The following is a 26,765-nucleotide window of genomic DNA, read 5'->3' on the forward strand; positions in this document are numbered from 1 at the left end:
TATTTCTCCTTCAATTTTAAATGATAGCCTTGCTGGATAATGTAGGCTTGGTTGTAGGTTCTCGTTCTGCATTACTTTGAATATTTCTTGCCATTCCCTTCTGGCTTCAAGTGTTTCTGTTGAGAAGTAGATGTCATCCTTATGGGGGCTCCTTTATAGGTGATAGCTTTTTTTTCTCTTGCAGCTTTTAATATTTTCTCTTTATCACTTAACTTTGGTATTTTAATGATGATGTGTCTTGTTGTAGGTTTCTTTGGGTTTCTCTGTAATGGAGTTCTCTGTGCTTCTTGAACTTGTGAGAGTTTCTCCTGCATTAATTTAGGGAAGTTTTCAGCTATAATATGATTGAACAAAGTCTCTATCCCTTGTTCTTTCTCTTCTTCTTCAGGAACCCCTATGATGCGGATATTATTTCTCTTCGTGTTGTCACAGAGCTCTTTAAGAGTTTCCTCAGACTTTTTGAGTCTCTTTTCTTTTATCCTCTCTGCTTTCTTGCCTTCATTCAAGTTGTCCTCCAACTCACTGATTCAATCCTCAGCTATATCCATCCTGTTTTTAATTCCTTCCATTGTGGTCTCATTTCTGATATTGTATTTGTCATCTCCGACTGATTCTTTTTTAATATTTCAATATTCTTTTTTATACTTGCTATTTCTTTATTTAAGTGTTCATAATGACCATCCATTGTTGTTCTAAGATCCCTAAGCATCCTTACAATCATTATTTTGAACTCCGCATCTGGAAGTTTGGTTATATCCATATCACTCAGTTTATCTCCTGAAGGTTTCTCTTGTGGTTTCATTTGGATTGCACTTCTTTGTCTTCTAATTTTGTCTGTGTTTGGGTGTCTTGTTTGTAGAGCTGGTTGAGTCTAGGCTTGGTGTTGTCTGTCTCCAGTTTTCAATTGTTTTATTTCTAGGTCTTCTTGGGTTGGCATCAGCCATTATTTGTAATCCACTTTCGGATTTGGGCCACTTTGAAGTCTTGATTTGTTTGTTTTCTTAACAGGTGATAGTCTTGTTTCAGCAGGGGTCTTCCTTGAAACTGTATCCAGGAATGTGGTGGGTCTAACCTGAGACTCTGAAGTTATCCCTTGTTCTTTCTCTTCTTCTTCAGGAACCCCTTTGTTCAATAGAACCCTCTTCTACCAATTAATCTCTCTGGGGCAGGGTGTTTTCTCAGCTTCAGTAGGGGGAGGTGTATCTCAGATCTCCATGGAGACCTGAGTTACTGCCCCTCTTCCCCACTTCTTGTTTTCAGCTGTGTCTTGTTGCGCTGATTGGAGCTAGAGAGATATCTGGATATCTGTGATCCGGAAGCAGTTTAGTCTTGTTTTGTGGAAGGATCAATCCCTCCCCCAGCTATGGCCGCCTCCAGCACTGGATGAGTCAGCTTTTTAGGTCGTCCCCTGCATTCCTCTGCCCCTTACCATCTGTCCCTCTTTCTCCCCTTTCCACTTGGAAGATAAGCTGGTCCTTTCAACACACCTCGCTCCCTGGTCGCCAGGCAAGTGGCTGTGAGCAATATTTTCTGCTCTTTTCCCTGGAGTGAGAGCCCCTCTGGGCTCTCAACCTCACCCCCCCTCCGTTCCTGTAAGCAGGGGAGATTCATGCATTCCCTACCAGGTTTGTTGTGGCTTCTTCTTTGCTCCTTGGTTTTTGAGAGCTGTTCTTGTAGTCCAGAGTTGGTTTTTCATGCTGATTGTTCCTGAATTGATTTGTATTCCAGTTTGGTGGTGAGAGCTGGGAGTCTGTGCATCTGCCTACTCTGCTGCCATCTTCAGGTCTCCTCCCAATGTCAATTTTATGTAAGATGTTACTATTGGGGGAAATGGCTGAAGGGTTTCATGGGGTCCTCTCTCCATTACGTGAGGTCCTCTCTCCACTATTTTTCCAACTTCTTTGAATCTGTAATTATTTCAAAATAAAAAGAGCATAAGAAGGAAAACTTGGTAGAGAAACTAGAACAGGGAGACTGATTAGGGTTTTCATTTATTTAACAGAATTTTATTGAAATGCTATGTTCAGATACTGTGTGAGATACTTGGGAAGTTATAAAACATGGTGCCTACCCTTGAGGAATTGTTGAGTGAAGGAGACAGACATGTTTTACATAGTGCTCATACTGTATATTGTTTGGTCCTGGTAAAGATGGGTACAAAGCACTGTGAGAGCAGGGAAAAGTGGGGACAAACTGCTAGGGGTGGGGAAGGCTTCCTAGTGACACAATGACTGAGTTGATGCTAAGGGAAGAGTGGGAGTTTGGGTAGCATACATTGGGGTTCTGCAATAATGCCGGTGAAAGATACAGCTAAACTGAATGGCAGTAGGAATTGAGAGTGGGGAATGGAGTCAAGACCATTTTGGAGTAGTATAGATGCAAATTGTTGATATACAGTGTGTTTGGACAGAGTTTTTGAATTTGACTGAATTCATGGTGGCTCTATTAGCCAAAATTTAGAGTATAGGAGGTTAAAGGTTTTGGCAAGAATATATTGGGTTTGAGCGATCTGAAGAACCCCATGTGGAGAGCCTAGTTTGTGGAGATCAGCAGACACAGAGCCTAGTGGTAGAGATGTGTTGGGCCTTAAGCTGCAGTCACACTGGACCACTTGCCACTTCCTCAATCATCTATCCTCAGCAAATTTTTAAAAATCTGTGCCTTGGCCTGGAATGTCCCACTCTTCCTTCCCTATATAATGAAATCCCTGTCCTATAAATCCCAACTTCAGAATAGAGGTAATGGTTGGAGCTTTGCTAGCATGTGAACTCTGCCTATGAATACCTAGTAGGGCAAGAAGAGAAGAAGGTCAGTTAGCAATCTGCATTTGAAGCTGGCCAGGGAAGGAGATGAGCAGTTGGAAAGTAGAAGGACTGAGAATGTAGTGAGGCCAAATGAAATTTTGGTTGCTCAGTCATAGCAGACCAGACCAACTAGAATTAGACATACTAGAATAAATAGGCCATGCTCTGTCTAAATCGTAGAGTTCATGACCGCAAAAGATCAGCATTCGGTCTAAGTCCATGTAGGGTTTAATATGTAGAATTGTCCAACATTGAATGGTGCCTTGCCAGCCTGATTAATTTTTAATATCTGATTCTCTGGTGAAATGGCTGGGCATTAAAATGCATCAAAGGCAGCTTTTGTTTTTTTGAAGTTGGTCAAAATAATACTGGGGAGTCGGGTTACTGTAACCTTGAGCTCTGGTTGTTCTGAAGGGATGAGATCAGACTCTTTAACTTCCTTGGTTTCATAATGCTCTCTACCTTTTGCAGGGCAGGTTATTTGGAATTGGGAGTAGGCATGCTTCCTGTTGGATTCTGTGGCCTTTATTATTGGAAAGTGCCTAATTATCTGGTCACGGATAGAGAATAGCATCACTGAAGGGGCCTCCCACTTCCTTGCTCGCTTCCTCTTCTGTCCATTACTTGCATGATGTGGTCTGTTGTCTGAGTTCTGAAAAACTTCTTTCAACCCAGAGAATTTGACATAACCAGAGAATTTCAACACAAGTGTATTCTGATTAATGTACTTTTTACACCATGTAGTCCCAAAGCAAATGGTGGTGATGATGATTATAATGATTTTAGCCTGGCTTCTTCTGCACAAGGTCTCCTTAATTCTTTTGATTTCCTCATCTTTACTTAGAAATTTTATACCTAAATATTCTCTCTTTTAAAATATTTATTTTTTTATCCTCCCATATATATATATTTTTTTTCATTTTTCTGAAGCTGGAAACAGGGAGAGACAGTCAGACAGACTCCCGCATGTGCCCGACCGGGATCCACCCGGCACGCCCACCATGGGGCGACGCTCTGCCCACCAGGGGGCGATGCTCTGCCCATCCTGGGTGTCACCATGTTGCGACCAGAGCCACTCTAGCCCCTGAGGCAGAGGCCACAGAGCCATCCCCAGCGCCCAGGCCATCTTTGCTCCAATGGAGCCTTGGCTGCGGGAGGGGAAGAGAGAGACAGAGAGGAAAGCGCGTCGGAGGGGTGGAGAAGCAAATGGGCGCTTCTCCTGTGTGCCCTGGCCGGGAATCGAACCCGGGTCCTCTGCACGCTAGGCCGACGCTCTACCGCTGAGCCAACCGGCCAGGGCTATCCTCCCATATTTTTACACATAACCCATTGATATCTGAGGTTGGATAGTGTCTGAGTGGCAGAGGACCTATAGGTGATGAGAGCTTTTCTGAAGTGACTCACAGGCAGATTGATGGTGATTGGTTAGGAAAGTGTGGGGAAGGTAATGGAAAGGGAAACTCCATTTCATCAGTGGTATGCTTTTTGAGAGCCCTTAATTCTAATAAGAGTAATTGGTGAGGGCATAGCCCACCTTTTGTTCTCAAAATGGGGTTTCTTTCTCTCCTCTTTTTTTTGCTCTTTGGCTTGCTATGTATTCTACCTATAAATATGCTTTTATAACCTGGAAAGACTTATTATTCCACATTATCATGGACTTCAGGAGACGTTCTATTCTACCCATTTTTTAAAATGTCACAATAGTAAATTATATTTTATAATCAGAAGAGTTACAAATATTCACATTGAAAAAATGAACAACTTAAAAATTAGGAAAAATGGGCCCTGGCTGGTTGGCTCTGGTAGAGCATCAGCCCAGTGTGTAGAAGTTCCAGGTTCAATTCCTGGCCATGGCACATAGGAGAAGTGCCCATCTGCTTCTCCACCCTTTCCCCCTCCTTTCTTTCTACCTCTCTCTTCCTCTCCTGCAGCCAAGGCTCCATGGGAGCAAAGTTGGCCGGGAGCTGAGGATGGCTTCATGGCCTCCGCCTCAGGCGCTAGAATGGCTCCAGTTACAGCAGAGCAATGGCCCAGAGGGGCAGAGCATCGCCCCCTGGTGGGCATGCCGGGTGGGTCCCGGTAAGGTGCATGCAGGAGTCTGTCTGTCTATTGCCCCCCCCCTTCTTTCTTAGGAAAAAATAAATAAAAAAAATTAGGAAAAATGTTCAAATATTGAAAATGTTTCTTTATGGAACTTACATCCTTTTTTTTCTTTATCTTCATTTACCAGTAAATTATCTATATTTTGATGGATTTTTTAATATTCATATATCCATTTACATTTCTGAACTAAATTGAGTTTGCCATGGTCTCTTATTTTTTAATTTACTGCTGATTAAATTTGCTAGAATTTTGAGTATCTCTGCATCTTTATTTGTAAATAGGATAATCTGTAGTTTTCTTTTTTCCTGCATTGGATGTCAGAGTTTGCATATTAGGGCTGCCCTTCTTGCTCCATTAAATTACTTACTTGCTCCTGTGAAATAAATGTGAAAGCCTTCCATATTTTTGGTTTTTAAGAATTTGAAATAATAAATATCATATAGTGAGAGCTTAGTTTATGTGAGGCACAGTGATTAGAACCCAGATCTGCATAGTTTCAAAGTTTGTGCTGATCTAATTAATCATTATAGTACACATAAGAGGAGAAAGGCCAGTCTTAGAACCCTAGGTCTCCATAGTCAGAAGGTCCAGTCTTTAACTTACCTTGGCTTTTTTTTTTAATTAAACTTTAAATTTTGAAATAATTTAGAGTTATAGAAATTTCAAAATAGCACAAAAATTCCCATATACCCTTAACCCAAATTCACCACAGGCTAACATTTTGCTTCATTAGCTTTTCACTCTATCTATATACACACATTTTTTCTTGAGCCATTTGACAGTTACAGATACTTTCCCCTGAGTACTTCAAAATGTGTATTTCCTTAAAAAAAGAACAAAACCACTATACAGTTGTCAAAGTCAGGGAATTAAATTTGATATAATAATATTATGTAATTATTCAAATTTCATCAGTTGTCTCACCGATGTCTTTTAGAGCAAAGGAAAAATATTTTCCTCAGTCCAGGATCTAATCCAGGATCAAACATTGTATTTAGTTGTTATGTCTCTTAAATCTCCTTTAATCTGGAATAGCTCCTTAATCATGCTTTGTCTTTCATGACCTTGACATTTAAAAAAAGTACATACCAGTTTCCTTTTGGAGATTGTCCCTTAATTCGGTAAGTCTGATGTTTCCTATGACCGAATACAGGTTCTGTATTTTTGGCTGGCACATATCATAGTGATGTATCCTTCTCAGCATCAAGAGGCACATGATGTCTATTTGTCCTATCACTAGTGATTAACCACCTGGTTAAATGGTATCTTCCAGGCTTCCCCACTGAAAGTTACAATTTTTACTTTGTAATTAATAAGTATTTTGTGACATAGTCCTTTGAGACTTTATAAAATATCTTGTTCCTCATCAAACTTTCATTCACTAATTTTGAATCAGCAACATACAAGGATGCTAAAAATGAATACAGACTTTTGCTTCCTTTGGCACTAAAGTTAAGCCAAGAGAAAGTGAAGCATGCAGCCTTTTAGGCAGATCAATACATTTATTTATTTGTTTGTTTATTCATTGATGTGAGAGAGAGAGAGAGAGAGAGAGAGAGAGAGAGAGAGAGAAGAGGGAGAAAGAGGGAGAGAGAAAGGGGAAAGGAGAGAGAGAGAGAGAATGATAAACTCGTTTTTTCACTTAGTTCCATTAGTTTTTCATTCACAGGTTGCTTCTCGTATGTGCCCTGATAAGAGGGCAAACCTGTGACCTCTGTATGCCAGGACATCGCTCTGTCCACTGAACAACCTGCCCAGGGCCCAGTTTGTTTATATTTAACCATTGCCTATTGTCTTTAAGTTTTGTCTTTACACGTGTCAATTTAATTTTAGACAAACTCTTAAGGATCGTGATTGGCTTTAACCTATAATCTTTGGGCTTCTAGTTTGGTCACTCAGGGCCCAAGATCCAACATGTTTGTTCTGGTCACAAGTGCCCTTTGGGTCTTTGCGCTATGGCTCTAGTCTGTCCTTGGCCTTTTGATCTCCTATCTTTGCTTCTGATTAAGGTGCTAGAGTCCAGAATAAACTACCACTGTGTTGAGTCACTTGTGAACAAGCACTGCTATGGCTGCCATGCTCATCTAATCAGACAGCTGCCTACTGAGTCACAGTTACATATCCTATGCTTTGCTAAGGCTACAATTGTTATATGAGTCACAGAAGCCAGTTTTTAGTATGTTAGAATCAGGACTATGCATAATATGAAGAAATTTTTAAAATGCCAAGTGGTATATAATTAATTCCCATTTCTTACAATTGTATGCTATAAGAAGTTAAAAAAAAAGAATGATGAGTGAAGCAAGAAATAAAAAATCAAGGAAGATTTTGTGGGGAAAATGAACCTTAGGTTGGTAGGGATGTTGTGAGAAGTGGTACACAGGTAAGAATGTGCATACTCTACATAAGGGTAAGAGTCCATCTTGTCTAGTAAATGGCTCAACGAGTAGCTGAGAGTAGGGTGTTGAGACAGTAGTCGGACTTCCCTTTGGCCGACCTCAAGCGCCTAGAACATTAGGTAAACTACATGCTCTCTGTTTCTATGCTAACTTGTAGGCATTCATAATAGTTGTGTCTTTGCTTCTGGTCTCTTGGTTATACTGGCTTCCAGCTTTTTAGCTGAACTAGAGGTTAGATGGCAAGTTGAAACAATAAAAGTTGGTGTATTTGGGTCAATATTGGTACAGGGAGGCTTCTCCCCTCTTTCCCCTTATTCAACAGTTATCTTATTTTTTTTAAGAGCACAGTTTCTAGGCATTTCTAAGTTTCTGACCTTACCAGGGTCTTTTTGGGGAAGACTAATGACTTTTGTTCATGAGACTTCAGTGAGGTGAGATATGACAGTAATTGAACATGGTAATTTCTCATTTATTCAGCAGTCACATTCCCAATAGCTGTAACCCTGAAAACACATCTCTTTGCTATGATGTCACCCCACACCTCTGTCATGCTGTTAAATATAAAACTCTGAATTTTAATCATTTATTTTAAAATACATTCACATATAAACACATGAATAAATTCAAGATTATTCCAATAATAATCTGACTCTACCTCAAATTTTGACTTTTCTTTAGTGCCAAAGGATGGTGTGGAGGTACAGCTCTTACCCCGAGGAATTACACACAGTGTATGGGGTGCTGCTACTTGAACTCACCCTTATATGGGCTTTGTTAGCCCCTAAATGTCCAGGGACATGGGTCTTCCTCCTTCTCTCCCTCCCTCCTTCCCTTCCTTTCCTTTTTTAAATTTTTGAGGAAGATGCAAGGAGGGAGAGAGGGTAGGAGAGGAAAGCAACTGTGTAGTTGCTTTCACTTTAGCTGTGCATTGATTGCTTCTTATAAGAAGGGAGAGAGATGAGAAGCATCAGCTTGTAGTTGCTTTCACTTTAGCTGTTCATTGATTGCTTCTCATATGCGCTTTGACCAGGAATTGGGGGGGGGGGGTTCAAGCCGAGCCAGTGTCCCCTTTTTGGCTCAAGCTGGTGACCTTTAGGATCACGTGGCTGATCCCTGCTCAAGCCAGTGAACCTTGCTCAAGCTGATGGGTCTGTGCTTAAGTTGGTGACCTTGGGGTTTCAAACCAGTGACCTCCATGTTCTAGGACCTAGACGAGGTCAACAATTTTGGGGTGGCAGAAATATGCTACAAAAGGCTAACTCTAATTTGTACTTCAGGAGAGATTCTATGCCCTCCCTCAGTCTTTTTATTCTTTCTCTTTGTTTATTAATGAGTTTTTACATTTTTCATTTACTACTAAATTAAAAGCAATAAATTAAGTGGAGAGAGACACCATCCTGACAGTAGTGAGAAATGACAGGATCCACTGAGTAAAAGATAAAAGCATAATAGCTGGCAGAAAAGTTCAAAGCGTTACCATCTGGAGCTATTTAACGAGGGAGGAAGTAGCATTACTCACTCCAGTAGCTTTTGAGGGCATCCCAGTGTTGAAGACAGAACAGGTAATTAATATTCCTGGTCCTGGCCAGTTGGCTAGAGTGTTGTCCTGAAACACCAAAGTTGTGGGTTTGATCCCCAGTGAGGGCACATATGGGAAGCGACCAATGATGTTCAACTAAGTGGAACAGCAAATGAATGCTTTTCTCTCTCTTTCTTTCTCTCCTTTTCTTCCTCCCTCCATTCCACTCTGTCTCTCTAAAATCAATCAATTTAAAATATATACCCTGTTTCCCCGAAAATAAGACATCCCCCGAAAATAAGACCTAGTGCATTTTTTTAAAGCTTAGAAATAGAAGGCCTCCCCTGAAAATAAGACCTAGAGCATCTTTAGGAGCAAAAGTTAATATAAGACACTGTCTTATTTTGGGGGAAACAGGGTAGATTGTCATACATGGAAATAGAGTCACAAGAAATTTTTGATGGAATTCAGAGTTTAGCTGGTTATGCTGATGTTTGTGATGACATGACTACATTATATTAATAAATGTTGATTTTTTTGTTCAACAATAAATGTGAATTCTTGTTCATAGAAAAATAAGACATCCCCTGAAAATAAGACCTAGCGCGTCTTTAGGAGCAAAAATTAATATAAGATACTGTCTTATTTTCGAGGAAACACAATATATATTTCTAATGATTTCTCCAGTTAATGATAAAAGGTAGAATTTTATCCAGTATTCAGTTTGGAAACATCAGGATGTGACTAATAGCTTATCTTGAAAACTTTTCCTATAACTAATTCACATTAATTGTAAATATTTAGACACATAAAGGAAAAAATATTTTAAAAAGCTCATATCAGCTATAGATTTAACTAATCTTAGTATGTTAATATTTAGTTCTCTGTATAAATAGTAATATATACTTCTATATTATATAGGATATAGATACTGTATCATTTATATTTATGCCAAATTTGTGTGTGAGAACTCAAAGCCTGCATTTCTTTTTAATTTTTAAAATTGTGGTATATAGTTTACTCTCATAACTGTTTTTAAGTGTATTGTTCAGTGGTGTTAACTATATCTACATTGTAAGACCTGCTTTTTGTAATTCAATGGTATAGTGTGACCATTTTCTCATATACGAGTATAGCTGTTCATTTCTGAGAGTGCATGGATATACCATAATCTAGTTGATCAATTCCCTATTGTTGGACTGTAGTTTTCCAATTTCGATTATTAACACTGCATAAAGCACATTTAAATTATACATACTTCCACATTTCATTGAGGTAAAATTCCCAGAGAATTGTTGGGTTAATGGGTGTGCACTTTCTAAAGGCTTCCAATGTATATTGTCAAATTGCACTTCTGTCATAATATTTAAGTGTCCCTTTCACTGTATTTCTGCCAATATTTGATTTTATAATTAAGTTAATCTTTATGCAAATAAATCTTTAATGCAAAAATACAAACTGTAAAAGCTAAAGAAGTCAGTGAGAAAAAAATGCATCTTGGAGAATGTAATGCCTGAGAATATTATGGTTTATAAACTAACAAACTATTGGTTCTTTAGCAGGAGGACATAACACATAAACAGTGCATAAGCATGATAATTCTTAATTTAAGACATCTCTTCATGAAGTATAATAAATCCAAATCAGTCCTCATGAATGAGATGAAATGCCTCAGAATTTGAAGAAGAGGTGTTAAATCAGTATAATTCTCAGAATCTAAATACGTGAATCTCAGAGTAGTACTCTACTGATGTTTGTGTCATTTATTTATGGTAAAAATATTTTGTAGCTGTCTAATTTTTTTGTGGGTTTTGTTTACCACAAAGAAATTTCGAATTTTAATGAGGAAAAATAATGCAATATTTGGTTATTCCTTTCATATTATGTTTATAGAAAACCTTCCCTTACCTCAGTTACCTTAATTTTCTCTTAGTAGTTTATAATTTTAGTTTTTACATTTAAATCGGAAATTGCAAATATTTTTATCTAATATGCTGCATTCCACCTGCTAGAAAAGATGTATTTTTTCCCACTATAGTGTTTTTAAAAGTTGGAATTTAAATGCCTTTTAGAAAAGATACATATCCTGTAATTTGCCTACTTCTCACAACTCTCAATTGTCTTATACCTACCTCACAGATTTAGATTTGGACATTTCCTTTTATCTACTTGATACTTGTGGACGTTTGCACTTGTGATCCCTAAGTCAATCTAGAGTTTATTTTGGTATTTAGGTGATAGAGGGAATTGATTTAAATTTTTTCCCCAAATGATTAGTTAGCAGTGCTAACAATTTATTTTTTTTGTTTGGGATAAGTCCAGTATATATTCTTACTTGTCCTTGAGGTCCTTGCATCACTTTTCTGTCTGTTCTTACAATAACATTTTATAATTTTATATCTAAATTACATTTAAAAATTTTAATGTCTAGAAGGATCCGCTTCCCCTTCACCCCATTACCGTACTCCCCACCCCAGTGTCCTAGTGTGTCCTAGATGAGAGTTAAAACAATTTTATCTAAAAACAAAGCCACCTATTGAAAATTTTATTCAGTTCAAAATACTTTCTAATTTCTCTTTCGATTTTTGCATTTGACCTAAGAATTATTTAGAAGAATTTTATTTAGTTTTCAAATATTTGCAGATTTCCCCAGAGATCTTTCTGTTACTGATTTCTAATTGAATTTCATTTAAGATCAGTATAGAGAACATACTTTGATTTAAATCCTTTTAAATTTACTGAAAATTGTTTCATGGCTTAGAATATGGCATGTCTTGGTCTTCTGTGGAACTTGAAAAGAATATGAATTTTGCTGTCGTTTTTAAAAAATTGAGTTTTATTGAGGTAACTCTGGTTAACATCATTATACAGGTTGTAGGTGCCCAGTTCTACACCACATTTCTGTACACCATAATGTATATTCACCCCCCTAAGTCAAGTCTTTGTCATTACCATTTACTCCTCCACACACCCCTGCATGCCCCCGCCGCAATCACCACACTGTTATTTGTGTCCATGAGTTTGGTTTTTTTTTTAATCCCTTTTTTGCTCTCTCCCATTTGCTGTTATTAAATGGAGTGGTTTATAAATGTCAATTAGGTCAAGTTGCTTGGTAGTATTGTTCTGTCTCTTATATCTTTATTGATTTTCTGCTTGTTTGTTCTGTCAGTTATTGAGAGGAGGATATTAAAATCTTTGATTGTTATTGTGGATTTGTCCAGTTCTCCTTGCATTTCTGTCAGACATTTAAAAGTGTTATGTCCTCTTGACAAATTGGCCCCTTTATCATTATGAAATTATCCTGTAATATTCTTTGCTCTGAAATCTTTGATATTAATATATTGACTGCAACTTTCTTTAATCAGTGTTAGCATGGCATATCTTTTTTCCATTCTTTTTTTTAACCTACTTGTATCTTTCTGTTTCAAATGTGTTTCTTATGGGCAGCATATAATTGGAATTTTATTTTTCATGCAGTCTGACAATCTCTACGTTTTAATTGGGGTGTGTAGTATGTGCTCTTTTCTTTCTGGCTGCTTTACATTACATATCTGCAATTCATCCATCTTGATTAAGGAAGTCCTACCTTTTTATTTCTGCACAGCATTCCACTTTATAGTTATTCTATAATGTGTTTACCCATTCATCTTTTGAAGGACGGTTATAATTTTCCAGTTTTGGTTGTTAACATTCTTTTGCAAGTCTGTGTGGATATTTGTTTATCTTCTGTAAGAGTAGAATTGCTAGTTTATATGGTAAATGTTTTCTTAACTATGAAAAATAGTTTCTCTCTACCTGACTAAGTGTGCAATGGGTAGAGTGTTGACCTAAGATGCTGAGGACTCGGGTACAAAACCACAAGGTCACTGGCTTGAGCACGGGCTCATCTGGCTTGAGCCTAAAGGTCGCTGGCTTGAAACCCAAGATCACTGGCTTGAGCCCAAGCTTAATGGCTTGTGCAAGGGGTCACTGACTCAGCTGGGGCCCCCAGGTCAAGGCACATATGAGAAAACAATCAATGAACAACCAAAGTGTCACAACAACAAGTTGATGCTTCTCGTTTCTATCCCTTCCTGTCTGTCCATCCCTGTCTGTTCGTCTCTCTCTCTTTTGCAAAAAAAGGAAAAATAGTTTCTCCTAAAGTTTACAATTTTACCTTTTCCTGCCAGTGATGTGTGAAGGTTTTTGTCACTCTACCTTCTTACCTAGCACTTGGATTCTCAGCCTTTTAATTTTGGAAAGCTATAGATTGTTTAGTATTGATTTTATAACTAGCTTTCTCACTGAATTTTTATTAGTAGTATTTAGTTAATTGTCTTGATGTATCAACTAGACAATTACATTGTTTGTAAGTTATGAAAATCCAGTCTGAACATTGTCAGTATTTCTCTATTTTATCTTCTAGTTAAACTTCATTGGTTTACACTTCCAAAATAGGTTTAGTATATTTGAGAAAGAATTTCATCAAAATATGTTGATATTCTTTGAAAAGGTCAGTTGAAAAACTCAAAACAACTCTCTTTAGTGATGTAATGTGAATGAGCTGTTACTAAGTATCTGTAATGCTCATTTTTCATCAAATAGTGTCACAATTTATTTGTTTTTCATTTTAAAAAATTCACAATTTTGTTTTCATATACACCACCTTATGAATACAGTGTTATAGCTCTTGAGAGAGCAGTACATAGGCTATCCGTGATTAAATACAAATTTCTGAAGAATAAACAAATTCTGTTGTTTCTTCCTATGACAGGGTCAGAAGTGCTTACAATCTTTAAAAGCACTTGAATGTACCTATTTATATTACACATTTTATGATGGATTTAAAAAAAAGGTATATGTTCATATCTTTTAAATAGTTACCATCTGCTGACTGCAGTCATTTGTCAACATTTATGAGTTAACAGATAGGCTTTTATGTGATCCTGGGATATATATATGTGATAAATCATTGCCTAGAGCAGAGTTTTTCAAAGTCAACACTTGACTGGATAATTTTCTGTTGTGTGGGCTGTCCTGTGCATTATAGGATGGTAGCAGCATCTGTAGCCTCTACCGATTTGATGCCGGTAGTTCCCTCTGCCCCTCTAAGTTGTGACAACCAAAAATGTTTCAAGATATCATCAAATGTCCCCTCTTGGAGAACAAAATCACCCTCTTCAGAAACAGTGGTGTGACAGATCTCTGGGCTTTGGGATGGTGCTCTCACCAACTGAGCTGTCCAGCCAGCGCTGACAGATCTCAAAGTGGATTTAGGCACTACCTGAGAAGAAACACTGGCAGAACATGAGAGCATTTTATTGTCTGGTGGAGTACCCCGGTGGACCATTTCTTGAGAGCTGTATTGTAGACTAGAAATTCAAGAAACTGGGAATTTGGAGAAGTAGTATACCTTTTGTTGCAATTTATGGATTCCACAAGCCACTTGGTTCCCCCGCCTCACTTCCCCATCTTCTTATTGCTCATTTGTGGAAGAGGAGAACCAGGAGAGGATAACTGGAAGTTCTTAATAAAATGTTAGCAAAATTGTCAGCAGATCCCTGATGACATCTTGCCCCAACTTTTCTATTTAAGCTCCATTAGACTGTGGTCATTGTGGTTTGAAATACAGAACCAACACTGATCCTCTTGGTCCCAGAATAAAAGTGATTTATAAGTCAGTTACAGAGACTTCTTCCTTAAACATAGTCTTATTTCTCCTGCCCCGGTTCACTGTGAGTTGTAGGAGTAGCACTTCTGTAACTTGGTGGCAAATGGCAGGATCACTTGCACAGGATCAAAGTGGCATTGTAGATGATCAGTAGACTTTACTAGTTTTGATTGATTTCCAATTATTTCATGTTCTAATTGAAGCAAGTAACATAGGATATTGAAATGGACTTCATTTTTTGTTTTGTTGCTGTGATCCTTTGAATTGATTCATTTATCCACTTTATGCCTTAAATCTACCTATTTCTTAAGTCAATGAGAGTAATAAAATTGCAGTGATGTTTATAATACTAACTTTTTAACTATAAATATTTTAACTACAGCTTAAGTAAATGTCTATAAAACTTGGACATACTAAATGGATTTTACTTTCTAAATCCTACCAGTCCTTTAGTGTCGTTCATAATTTCATATGTCCCAAGAAACTTTTCCTTCCAATTCCAGCTAACATTTGTCTTTCCATAGGCTTACTTTTTCCTCCCTCATTGTTTCGTGTCCTTATCTCGCCAACAAATTGGTCTTTTTCAGGGAGATAGGTGTGGGGTTTTGATGGGACATCACATTTTATACTATATTAATCTCTTTTTATCCTTTTATCTCATTTGATCTTCCTACTAACTTTAAGCTTATTAGGATAGATATTATTATTTCCATATTACAACTGAAAATGGAGCTTTAGAGAAGTCTTTCCAGCATTATCCAGTTAATAGGTGGTTAAGCCAGTGATAGTACCTGTCCAGTATTGGGGTTTCTAACTAGAGAAATGGTGCAAACCTAAAAACTGTTTTTAATTTGTCATTATATTTGCAATGTGCAGAATTTTAGAGTTGCCAGTTAAAGTATTGAGACATCTGAGCCTGCTGTATTAAGTAGGTTGCATACAAGGTTAGGGGATGGTTTTTGCTGAATCATTCGTGCTCTGGCTCTGTCCTCCAGGAAGGACAGGCACTGCGGAACAGCAATCTGGGGGTGAGTACACAGACTCTAATCATACAATAGTTTCTCTATATAGCCTTCTTGGAATATGTGCTCTTTCCTGGTCTCAGGCACCTTTGCTGACCAAAGTCCCTAGTGTCCTCTGCTTTATTCCTTAGCATTTCTGTTACTACTGATAGAGCTTTGTGATAATATCAGCCAAAACTGGGTGTTTAGGGACAGACTCCAGTATGACTGAAGTGGCCAGGAAGGTAGTATGCTCACTCAGCGTGGAAACCACAGACATTCTTTTCTGGTATGTATCAAGCTCACGGGAACGGGAATGAAGCTCCCAGCTTGTCTGCTTGTCTGACCTCCATTGTTGGTTGTGCCATGCATTGAGCACAGTCATATAGAGGTTTTGACTTACACCCCTGGTCTGGTGGAGTTAACTTCCATTGATTATTTTATCAGAGTAGTTTGACCATGTTTTCTTTTGATCATAGGCTCAGGTTTCTTCTGTAGAGATAAAATGGAAGCTGCCTCAAAACAAACGAGGAGCTGCTAACTTCCCTGTGCCTGAGCTACCTAGTCCAGGTGCCCTGTATCTATCCTGAACGCTTGAGGCAGGCTATGTCTAGGGATGACTCTGCTTTGAAGGACGCTTGTGTCAGTTTCATAGACCCAGTACTCCTTTACCTTCTTTTAGTTGGAATATTGCATCTGTTCTGTTCAATCCCCTAGGGCCTAGGCCTCCTATTCCTGCTCATATTCTTTCTAGGTCTTGACTCTGTAACTCAGTGCTTGACCACTAGCCAGTTTCACAGTCCAATAATTATATCCTCCACTCTGTCCAATGCAGTCTGCTGCTTGTTTGGGCTCCATTTGGTTTATTTCCTGACTTTGACATGTATCGGTTCAGTGCTAACTTGTTGCCTGGTCTGAGGACTATTTAACCTCTGTACACTTTGACGTATCTGTAGCCACCACCCCACCCCAAGGCATTCGGTCAGAACTCTGGTTTCTCATCTGTGCTGTGATCCTTAATCTCAGATGACACTGGTGATGATGACTTTATGGTTAGGCTGAGAAAGATGACTGACGCCATGTGTACTATATTAGCATATTTTTTCTATGTCTCTCAAGACTGATCGCATCATTTCTAAAAGACATCTAAAAAGCAACAGAAGTGCTTTTGAAAATCAGACAGCCTTTTTGATATCAGTTCTTTCATTTATTCAGTTATAAGATCCAGATTGATCTCCTTATAAAATTTTCTCCCACATTTTGTAGTGGGATAGTCCTAACAATAGTAAACCTTGATCCACAGATCAGATGTGCCATTTGATAACAATAATGTAGGAGAACTCAATAAAACCAGCTTGTTTAATGGAACCATTATAAAAGCTTGCATGGACAAAAAAGCAGCTAAAACAAATGTCAGAACTGAGGAGTCACAAAATTCCCAGGGATGATTTCATATATGCTTGGATGCCACGGGCACTGAGGACTAGAATTCATTTTGAGAGCAGGATTTCTGGATACTTGCATCACCTGAAGCCATCTATTGCTGAGAGCAAACTCTTATAATAAATAGAATCATTAGTTAAGAAGAGGGTGGGTTTAATTTTCCCTCTTAATATAAGGGATGGAGAAGCTGACGCTCAAGACAAATACTGAAAATGGAGCACATTTTATATCATCAAAAGTATCAGTAACCAGAGTTTAGTTTTACAAAGCTGTAGATGATGGATATTACTTAGAAAGGAAGGGGTGGGAAAGATGTGAATGAATATGTGTTGCCTGCTTCTTTGGTTAGAGATGTGCCAGGTGCTGTATGATGCTGTCTCATGTAATCTTCATAACACCCCTGTGGAATAGCTGACGGTTCCTCATTTATAAATGAGCTGAGGTCATGTTACTACAGAGTGTTTGCACTAGGATTTGAACCCAGATCTAACTCCAAAGCCTGGCCCCTTAGAAGGACACAGGCTTGTTCTAGAAAATGAAAGCTGCTGATTTTGGCAGAAAGGCAGAAAATATGGAAGAACAGCCTTGATTCCTTTGTTTCATAAAGATTGCCACATTTGAAGGCCTGGTGCATTAATCCTCAACACCAGCTGTCTATTAGAATCACTTGTTAAGATTTTTAAAAAACAAAAACCAAACGCACCCGCCCTAGGATTCTGAATCTAGATGGTTTCTGTTTGTGGGACTAGGACTTCCAAGATGCTTCTGGTGTGCAGTTAGGGTTACAAAACTGTATAGCAAACACTGGAACAGATGTGAGCCCTAGGGATGTTTCTAAACCTCTTGTGAGAGGAAATTGAGGTCCCAAGAGCCCAGAAGTCAGCCAGATAGTCCTTCTTCATTCAGTCTAGCACTTACCCGGCATTGACTGTTGGTGGTTTAGAAAATGCGAAGAAAAACTACTTTCCCTGCCTTTAAATAGAGTTTTTAGCTAAAGGCCACATAGTTGGTTAATGCAGCAAACTTAGAACACAGGTTTCCCTGACTTCACTGGGCTTATAAAGCCTTTTGAATATTATCATTGTCAGGACCTCTTTGAGATCCCCCAAGCTGTGTGAATGGTTCGTGTTAACACTGTAGTAAGTGGCCTCTAAAGCCCCTGGCTTCCCAGTTCCAGAAGTCTCCTGCCTGCCTTTCTGCCTCATTACCAGCCTGGCATTCAACCATACACTTTGCCTTAAGTTCACAGGCCCGCAGCTTTTAAGTTCATGGCTTTGTTCTCAGCTCATTTTTCAGCATCTCACCTGGAAAAGGCCTGAAAAGTTACACAATGATTATTTTAGAAATGCAGTGCTTGGACAAAACTTGCCCCACTGGTGGTCATCCTGAACTCTTTGCTGTGCATTTTAATTAGTTCATAAGTCTTCTGACTCATCTTATGTGTTTTTGTGGGCTGCATATTTTTTGGAGTTTTTCTCAGACCTCTCAGGGCAGTGAGTGCAGCAGAGAGGGGGATTGAGGGAAGAGGGCACTGTACTAGGTAGGCCCCCCTTTTTTTTTAATTCAAGTGAGAGGCAGGGAGGTGGAGAGACAGACTCCTGCATGCACCCTGACCGGGATCCACGGTTGCTCTAGAGGGCAACCCCCCTCTAGAGCTGATGTTCTACCCATCTGGGGCCGCTGCTCAGTGTAATGCGAGTGGCCAAGGCCAGGCAGGTCCACACTGGATTCGGACAGACGGTAGAGAAACTGTGGAGCCGGAAAGAGTTGGGCCATTCCCATTTAATAGATTCTCACAATGGTGGGTGAGCAAACAGACAGGGGAAAACCTTTTCTCACGGCAGCAAGCAAGCAAGCAAACAGCAAAAATGACCCCTCACAATGGCAGGCAGGCAATCCACAATTCACCATTTGCAATCCACACTGAGCGCAAACACCTGTAGCCTTACATGACTATCCACATGTGGTGCTGCCACGTGCCCATACACTAATCAAGCAAAGTGCCAGCAGCTGGTAAACTGGCAAGCAAGCCTAACACAGCTATTTTCCCAGCACTCGGCAACTGAGCTATTTTAGTGCCTGAGGAGAGGCCATGGAGCCATCCTCAGCACCCAGGACCAACTTGCTCATTTGAGCCATGGCTGCAAGAGGAGAAGTGAAGAAGCAGATGGTCACTTCTCTTGTACCCTGACTGGGAATCAAACCAGGATTTCCACATACCAGGCCAATACTCTACCGCTGAGCCAACCAGCCAGGGCCACTAGGCTCTTTTAATGTTTTGTTTTCTTTAAGGCTTCTCAGGAGGAGAGAGTCTCACCATCTGCAGAATATGAGTGATAAGTGAGGCTTACAGAAGTTAGGTAACTTTCTGTATGCTACCTAAACAAGTAAATTTCATTGCTAGAGATCCAACTATAGAATCTTCTGATCTAAATGCCATGTTTTTCCCCTTGCACAGTCAGATGCCACTTCAGGACTGGAATATTCTTATTTTTTCTTAACCCAAGACCTGGCGCTTACCTATGTCCCAGACTGTAAACTGTGGGCACTGAAGACATGACACCAAGGGGGCCAGAGCCCTTCCCTCTGCCTTTGTACATTATGGGACTAGGACTACATGTCCAACCCCACCAAGAAGAAGAGGGTAGGACTCAGTTCTATTATGAGAATTGCATAATTAGGCAGGTTAGTTATTGTGTGAACATCATAGAGTGCATTTACATAAACCTCCTACTGGAATTGTGTGCGCTATACTTTTATATGACTGGCAGTGCAGTAAGTTTAAGTTTGTTTACGTCAGCATCACCACAAATTTGTGAGTAATACCTTACGCTATGACTTTATTGACGGCTATGACAATACTAGGCAATAGGAATTTTTCAGCTCCATTTAATTTCATGGGACTATGATCATTATGTGGTCCATCATTGACTGAAATGTCATTATGTGGTCCATGACTGTACCACATGCTATGTTATATGTAAAGCTTTTGGTGTAGTTCGAACTTGCTTTTTAGATAAGTGAGTCTTAAATTTAATTTTTGGTATCCTCAGTAGCTTTTAGAAATCAAGGCTTTGATTTAATAATCCAGGAGAGATATAGGACTGAAGACAGTTCTCTACAGAGGGTAGAGTTATGTATCACAGTCTGATAATTATGGTAAAAGTAGGTACTGAGTCCCTAGTCCAGCCCATTGGAATCAGAGATCAACACAGCCAGTGTCACATGCCATTATCAGAACTTGGAAAACTCAGGGTGACCAAAACATAAGCCAAGGTCCTTGGGGGGCCAGAGGTGGTATGGAGAAATAGACTTCCAGCTCAGAAATATCTCCCATTACACATTATGCCAACTGGAGATCATTAATCTCTCCTTTCAGTGGGATAGTCTTCTCTTTCAATCTTAAATTATAGCTTGAATTTTTATGTACTTTTTTTTTCTGTTAACACTTATCTAGACCTCAGTTCTTGAATCCACAGAGTGATAATGTCATTGTAATGAGGAAATGAGAACATATATGTGAATGACTTTTGTTAACTGTAGACTATTCATACAAATACTAGGGATGAGACCCCAGCTTCCCTAAAAACGAACAGATTGGTAAGAATAGAAGTTTTGATGTTGGATGAAGGGAGCAGTGAGGTTTGGAGCGTGAATAATTCTAGAAGCAACCAGAGTGAGGAGGCTGCTTGGGAGTGGCTGAAAGGCTTAACAGATTTCTTGGGGACGGAGGGGATGTATATGAGATCTCTGATTGCATGGAGTTGGAATTTGAGGGAATCAAAGACTAAACCTGATATGAGGCTAAACTGGAGACTTACTGAAGGCAGAAGTCCATGTGCATGTGGACACTCCGTTGTGCAATCTGTAGCTCAGTAATGCATTCATTGCTGAGAGCCTGACATGACACTTAAATGTGATGGAGTAGCCTATAGAAATTGAGTCACGTGGTATAACATTTCTGTGTGAATCCTGTGACAACACAGTGCAACTGGAGATTGGCATGAGTCTATGTGACAGGTTGGGAAACCAAGGCACCAACAGAAAGTTACCTGTAGAAGCCTGGACTCAAAACTGAAGCTAAAAGCAACTTCTGTCTTTTACTTCTCCCACCTTTTTTCTTTTCTTTTTTTCTTTTTAAAGTCAAAACATGGTATTATTTTGTTCTCAAGAGTGGATTATATAATTAAAGTAACCACAGTGTAAAGCTCATCAATGCAGAGTCTCTGAGGAAAGTGTAGAGAAGCTGGTTAGAGAAGAAGTATTATGTAATGGCCTAATTATGAGGCCTGCCATCTGCTTAGGAGTCACGCCTGCCTGGTTCCCTGATTGGGATTTTCAAGGAGGATGCTGGATTGTTAGGAGAGCACTGTGTGCGGGGTGTGTGTGTGTGTGTGTGTAGTAGATAAGCAACCTCCTTTCTTGGAAGGAGATTGATAGATGTGGGGGTAGGGAGATGAAGCAGCCTTGTAGGGTTTCTAAACAGATGTGACCCATCCATTAGCACAGAAAACAGTGGTAGAGGTTAATTGTTCTGTAGACAAGACTTTATATATCAGGGTAAGGGCCAGTAGGTAATGGTGGCTGTCAGAATATGGCCAGAAACCCCAAGTCTACCTGTAGAACCAACTGAGACATTTTTCTCCATTCAGAGAAAGAGTGAAAAATCCACTTTGTTTTTTTAGTGGATGGTTTGTAGTATGGATGAGAACATTAAATCCAGGATCCTGAAAAAATGGGCCTGAGTTGGTGTAGGCCCATTTGAAATACAAATCACTAATTGAAATACAAATCACTGTGCTCAGGGCACCTGATGAGTTGCCTCTGAAAGGACTCAGGGCCAAGAATCAGAAAAGTTACATGGCTATCAGGAGAGTGGCAGGTGAGGAAGGGTGTCTTTGGATCTTCTGTAGGTATTGCACTTAGCTTGAAAGGAATCTAGGGACCGTGAGCCATGAGGCTGAGACCCAAGAGGATACTGATACGATGCTTGTACTCTAGACTTACTGGAACTGACTTTCAAGGAAAATAACATAAACTTTCTAAACACTTTAGGAGTAGCTTGCTTTCATGGTCTGAAAATGTGCTCATACAGGCTTACCTTGCTTTATTGCACTACATAGGTGTTGAGTATTTTACAAATTGAAGGCAGAACCCTCCACTGGCAAAAAAGATTATGACTCGCTTTATTGCCATGGTGGTCTGGAACCAGACCTGCAGTGTCTCTGAGATATGCCTTTATCAGGATAATCAGCAAGTGATTGGTGTAGTAAAACATGAACATCCCAAAGGAAGTAATGTTTTGCCAATTCCTTCCCCTAGTCCCATCTATCAGAGAGCTTCTTTTAATTTCTACTGCCCACCCCTACCCTCCAGTATGAAAGCAATGTTGTTTTTTAAAGAAATTGGTCATTCAAATTCCCGCATAGAATTTAGGAGGTTGGTATGTGTCATATTTCTAAAGAATCCCCAAAACATGGCAGGTACCCAGCTCCAAAGACCAGAGATTTTTCTGTCCCTTTAATTCAGTGCCACACTTCTATTTTACAGATTAAGAAATGGAGACCTAGAGAAGTGGAGTGACTTGCTCCACTTGTTTGTCATTTGTGGGACTTGGATCAGAACTAGGTCTCCTGACTCTTGGCCTGTTGTTCTTTCTGTTACCCCTTGATGTCTCACATGGAGATTTATTTGAAATATTGCCAGGAGTTCTGTGACAGTGGCAGTGACACAGCTGCATGGTACTTGGACATACCCTTTGGGCATTGTGTCTACCTCATTGGTGTCTTAACTTCTAGCAGAGTCCCCACAGCAGCAGGGAATAGTTTTAAAGTGCTAGACAGCAGCATTTTATTCTGTGAGTTTGCAAACACTTTGCAGCAGAAAGATTGATTTTCTCACTGAGCTTGCCCTCTTGTCTTCACTTTGACCACTTCATGTTGGACCCTGTTTCTTTAATAACCTTGGGATAGCCTTTTTCTTTTTCCCGACTTTCTTGCATTCACACTTGAGCTGTAGCAGGTATCTGGTGAAGAGGTTTCTCTTTTGGACCTTGAATAGCCATTTAAAATATGGATTCTGGTATATTTTGCTTTCCCCAGTGGCAGTACCTTTCAGGAGAACAGGAATTTGCTAAGTCATTGTTAAATCTCTTCCTTAGACAAAGATAGTGGTGTGGTCAAATTTCCTTGTCACCGCACTCACCTGTACACCACTGGTAGGGTTTATTTCATTTAGTCATACACACACAGGTTTCTAATACAGAGAGATACTCTGATTCTCTTCTAGGTGTTCTCAGTATACTGCAGTTTTTACTTTTTACTTCAAAAAGATATGAAATGTTCCAGATTCTGGGGCAGTGGTTCCCCAAACTGGCAGATGATTTATATTGTCAGGAAGGCTTTTTAAAAAACAGATCCCAGGGCCCCACCTAGGCCTACTGAATTAGACTTTTTATCAGCATTTAGCTATTTTCCATATTCTGTGATGTAATATGTACTTTGTATATTGGATACTTATTCAGTGGCTTATTAATATATTTAGAACTTGTTGAGAGGACACAACCTTTTTTTTTAAAATGTTGGGTTTTATCATTCCATTTATTTTATTTTATTCATTTTAGAGAGGAGAGAGAGAGAGAGAGAGAGAGAGAGAGAGAGAGAGAGAGAAGGGGGGAGGAGCAGGAAGCATCAACTCCCATATGTGCAAGCCCAGGGTTTCGAACCAGCGACCTCAGCATTTCCAGGTTGACGCTTTACCCACTATGCCACCACATGTCAGACAGGACACAACCTTTAAAAAAAGAAAGAAAAAAAAATATATATATATATATTTTAGTGTACTACAATCAGTGTAGCATTGTAAAGTGAATGTGTGTTTTCTGCAATAATATAAGAATGGGTAGTAATATGCATTCTAAATATGTTCAGAACTGGCCCATTTGAAAATGGACCGGCCCACATGCAGAGTGCCACATAGAATCTACTAAATTGCAGAGACATGTTTTAATTCAGGGCTTTAAAAGAGGAAGTGATTTTAAAATGTACATTTTTGCTAAGTGGGTTGATAATTTATGTGAATAAAACAATCTTTGAGTTAAAAAAGATTCTTTTTATTAATTTGTTTTTAAACTCAGCATCTTTAAAACACTTGATTATTAAAAACAAAATCCTATAATACACATTCGGCTGTCTTTGGGCAGGTGGTGACTGTCCTTTTTTATACAGAGACTGAATGTAGAAATAACAGACTCTGCCTGCAAACTGGAGTGTGTTAATACCTACTGCCTTCTTAGAGTTCATCTAACTTAGTTTTCTAGCTTCACAGATGAGGAACTGAGACCCAGTGAGAGGGGAGTTGATCCAGATGCATTGATTAAGACTTTCTGTCGGCACATAATGGTTACTTACTCAAATTAGCTGAAATACAAAAAGGAAAATGTTAAAAAGATTAAGGTGTGTGTGTTGGGGTGGGGGAGGTGGTTCTCTCACGGAGCCTGGGAGCAGGAGTGCTGCTAACTCTTGGCAAGGGTCGAGATTAGGAACAAGAAGATTCTCAGGAGTCTGTCTTATATCTTGTTTTTTGTTTGCTTTTTGGTGGTGTTTTTTTCTGCTCCTGCTTTGGTCTTCTCTTTCTCTCTATAGATGGACTTTCTCTCCTCATTCATTTATGTGATTCAATATGGTTATTGTAAAGTCCTCCCAATTCACTTGTTACAGTTTAAATTGCCCACATAGACTTAGACCAAATTCTGCTTTCCAGGGAGAGAGAATCTGATAGGTCCAAGCTTGAGTCAGATATCCTTACTGGTCTTATCAACTCTGGCAAGGATGGGGTGAGGGTGTTTAGTCAGACATGACTGGTGGGGAAAGGGAATGTCCAGAGGTCTGTGAATCATCGAGTTGGGCAGACACCCAAAGCTTTCTATTCTGAGAGTGCACTAACAAGTGATAGTTCCAGGTGGAAAACGAGAATCTGAAATAAGGCAATGGCAATAAGAATGGGAAGAGTAAGCAGATTTGACAGAGACAAAGAAAACCAATTAGCTCTGGTGATTAGTTGGATATTGGGGAGAGAAAGTTGTTGAAGATAGGAAATGGGGTAAATGGTGGTCACATTCAGGATGATAGGGAACACAGGAGAGGAGGCTTGTCACGTGGGGAGTGGACATAAGGGCATGATTTCAGTTTTAACTATGTGGAGTTTGGAGTGCCTATGAAAATTGTAAGTGGAAATGTTTATCAGGTTAATTGAGGAAGTCGAATATATGGGTCTGGATATATGGGGAGAGTTGTCAATATTATGAATGTAATTAAAGGATGTTTAACTGCTTAATGGATGAACTCGCCTACAGAACATTTATGGAGTGAACACAGATGACTCAGGACTGAATCTTGATAAAACACTAGTATTTAAAGAACAGGAAGAAGAAGAGAAAGTCTAAAGGAGATCTAGAAGTGGACAAAAATGTAGGAGGAAAACTGAACATGTAATGTCCTTTCCTTTGGAAGCCCAGTGGAAGGAGTGCTTGATTCCAGAGTGTCACCAGTGAAGAGTGCTGCGTGGCTGTCATGTGGGATAACATCTGAAAAGTAGTGAACTGGATTGAGCCACAGCGAGGGCCTTGGAGAGGGCAGAAAGCAGATTACATGGGGTTTCTGAATGACTGGGAAGAGGTGGAGAGAGAGGAGTATAGGCAATTGAAAATGTCTGGTTGTGAAAGAGGAAAGGGATGGTAGCTACTTGGGTCAAGAAAGGGATGAGGAGATTTTTTTCTTTCTCTGTTTAAGGTCAGAGAGATTTGGAGCATGTTTCAGTACTGTTGGAAGAGAGGGGGGCAGTTGAAAATACAAGCGAGGAGGAACACTTTCTGGAATGAAATTCTTAAAGGGGAGTGATGGGCTCCAGAGACAGGGGGCATGGAGGCAAGGAAGGGGAAGGTGTAGGGAATTTAGAAGAGCAGAGGATGTGGAAGTTAAGGACATGGGGTGGATTCTGGACTTTTCAAGACTTGAGAACTGTAGGTAGGTTGGGATGGTAGAAAGGGAGGAGTTGAGGTCCCTTTCCGTGTTGAAGTTTTTAAAATAATGCTTTTGACCCTGAGAATAATTTTAGAAACAAAAGTGGGTGGCTGTGCTGTGTAGATCAGTTGGACTTGGGGGGAAGGTGGTGCACCCAGGAACAGGATCTTGTTGCATTTGAACTCTTGTCTGAGCCAGGTTGTAGATGTGCTCAGCATGGGACTCTCAGGTTTCCTTAGGATTGAATCACTAATTGCAATGAAGCAGGATCAGTCAGCATCTCTTAATATTCAGCATTCAGAGAAAGCCTGAAGGCATCTTTCAGTTCAAAATTTCACTGAAAACAGTTCCCACAACCTTGTCACATACTTTTACTAACATTGTCCTGTTGGGATGTGTGCATGGCCTGATTTTGTCTGATACTATCCATTTTTTGCTTCATTCAAAACCCTTGACTTGCCATAATTAATTATGCTTGAAAGCTGAGAGGTAAGGCTTGTCCCTCTTTGCAGCCCTGGGAGTGGGAAGGAAGTGCAGTGAATTCTACTCCTTCCCCCAACACAGGCCTTCCCCTCCAGTGGAGACCACAGCTGCACATTGGCCTGGAAGCCTAAATCCTCCAGGGTGCCTGAGTGAAGATGTGAAGGTGAAAGGCATACCTAAGGATGGTGAAAAGAATTTGAATTTAAGAAAAAGATTATTATCTCTACCATCGCCAGTGCCTCCTGACCCTAATCTGCTAGTCCCCTTTGAAATGTGCTGCTGCTTGGCCTGGGTTCCTTATACTTCCAGTGGAAACTGATGTGGAGAGGATGAGGACAGGCCC

At 39.6% G+C, this 26,765-nt stretch overlaps 1 protein-coding gene and 1 non-coding gene across 15 annotated transcripts in view; one reads left to right on the forward strand and one right to left on the reverse strand.

Annotated features, from left to right (window-relative positions):
* Nucleotides 1–26,765, forward strand: part of AAK1 (AP2 associated kinase 1) — a 207,764-nt gene that overhangs the window by 45,319 nt on the left and 135,680 nt on the right. The gene's annotated exons all lie outside the window — the stretch shown is intronic.
* LOC136401518 (small nucleolar RNA SNORA57) lies at nucleotides 19,422–19,563 on the reverse strand. The gene has a single exon (XR_010750549.1). It is a non-coding gene; the product is annotated as a small nucleolar RNA SNORA57 (small nucleolar RNA).

The sequence above is a fragment of the Saccopteryx leptura genome, chromosome 3 (assembly GCF_036850995.1).
Source record: "Saccopteryx leptura isolate mSacLep1 chromosome 3, mSacLep1_pri_phased_curated, whole genome shotgun sequence".
Lineage (NCBI taxonomy): Eukaryota > Metazoa > Chordata > Mammalia > Chiroptera > Emballonuridae > Saccopteryx > Saccopteryx leptura.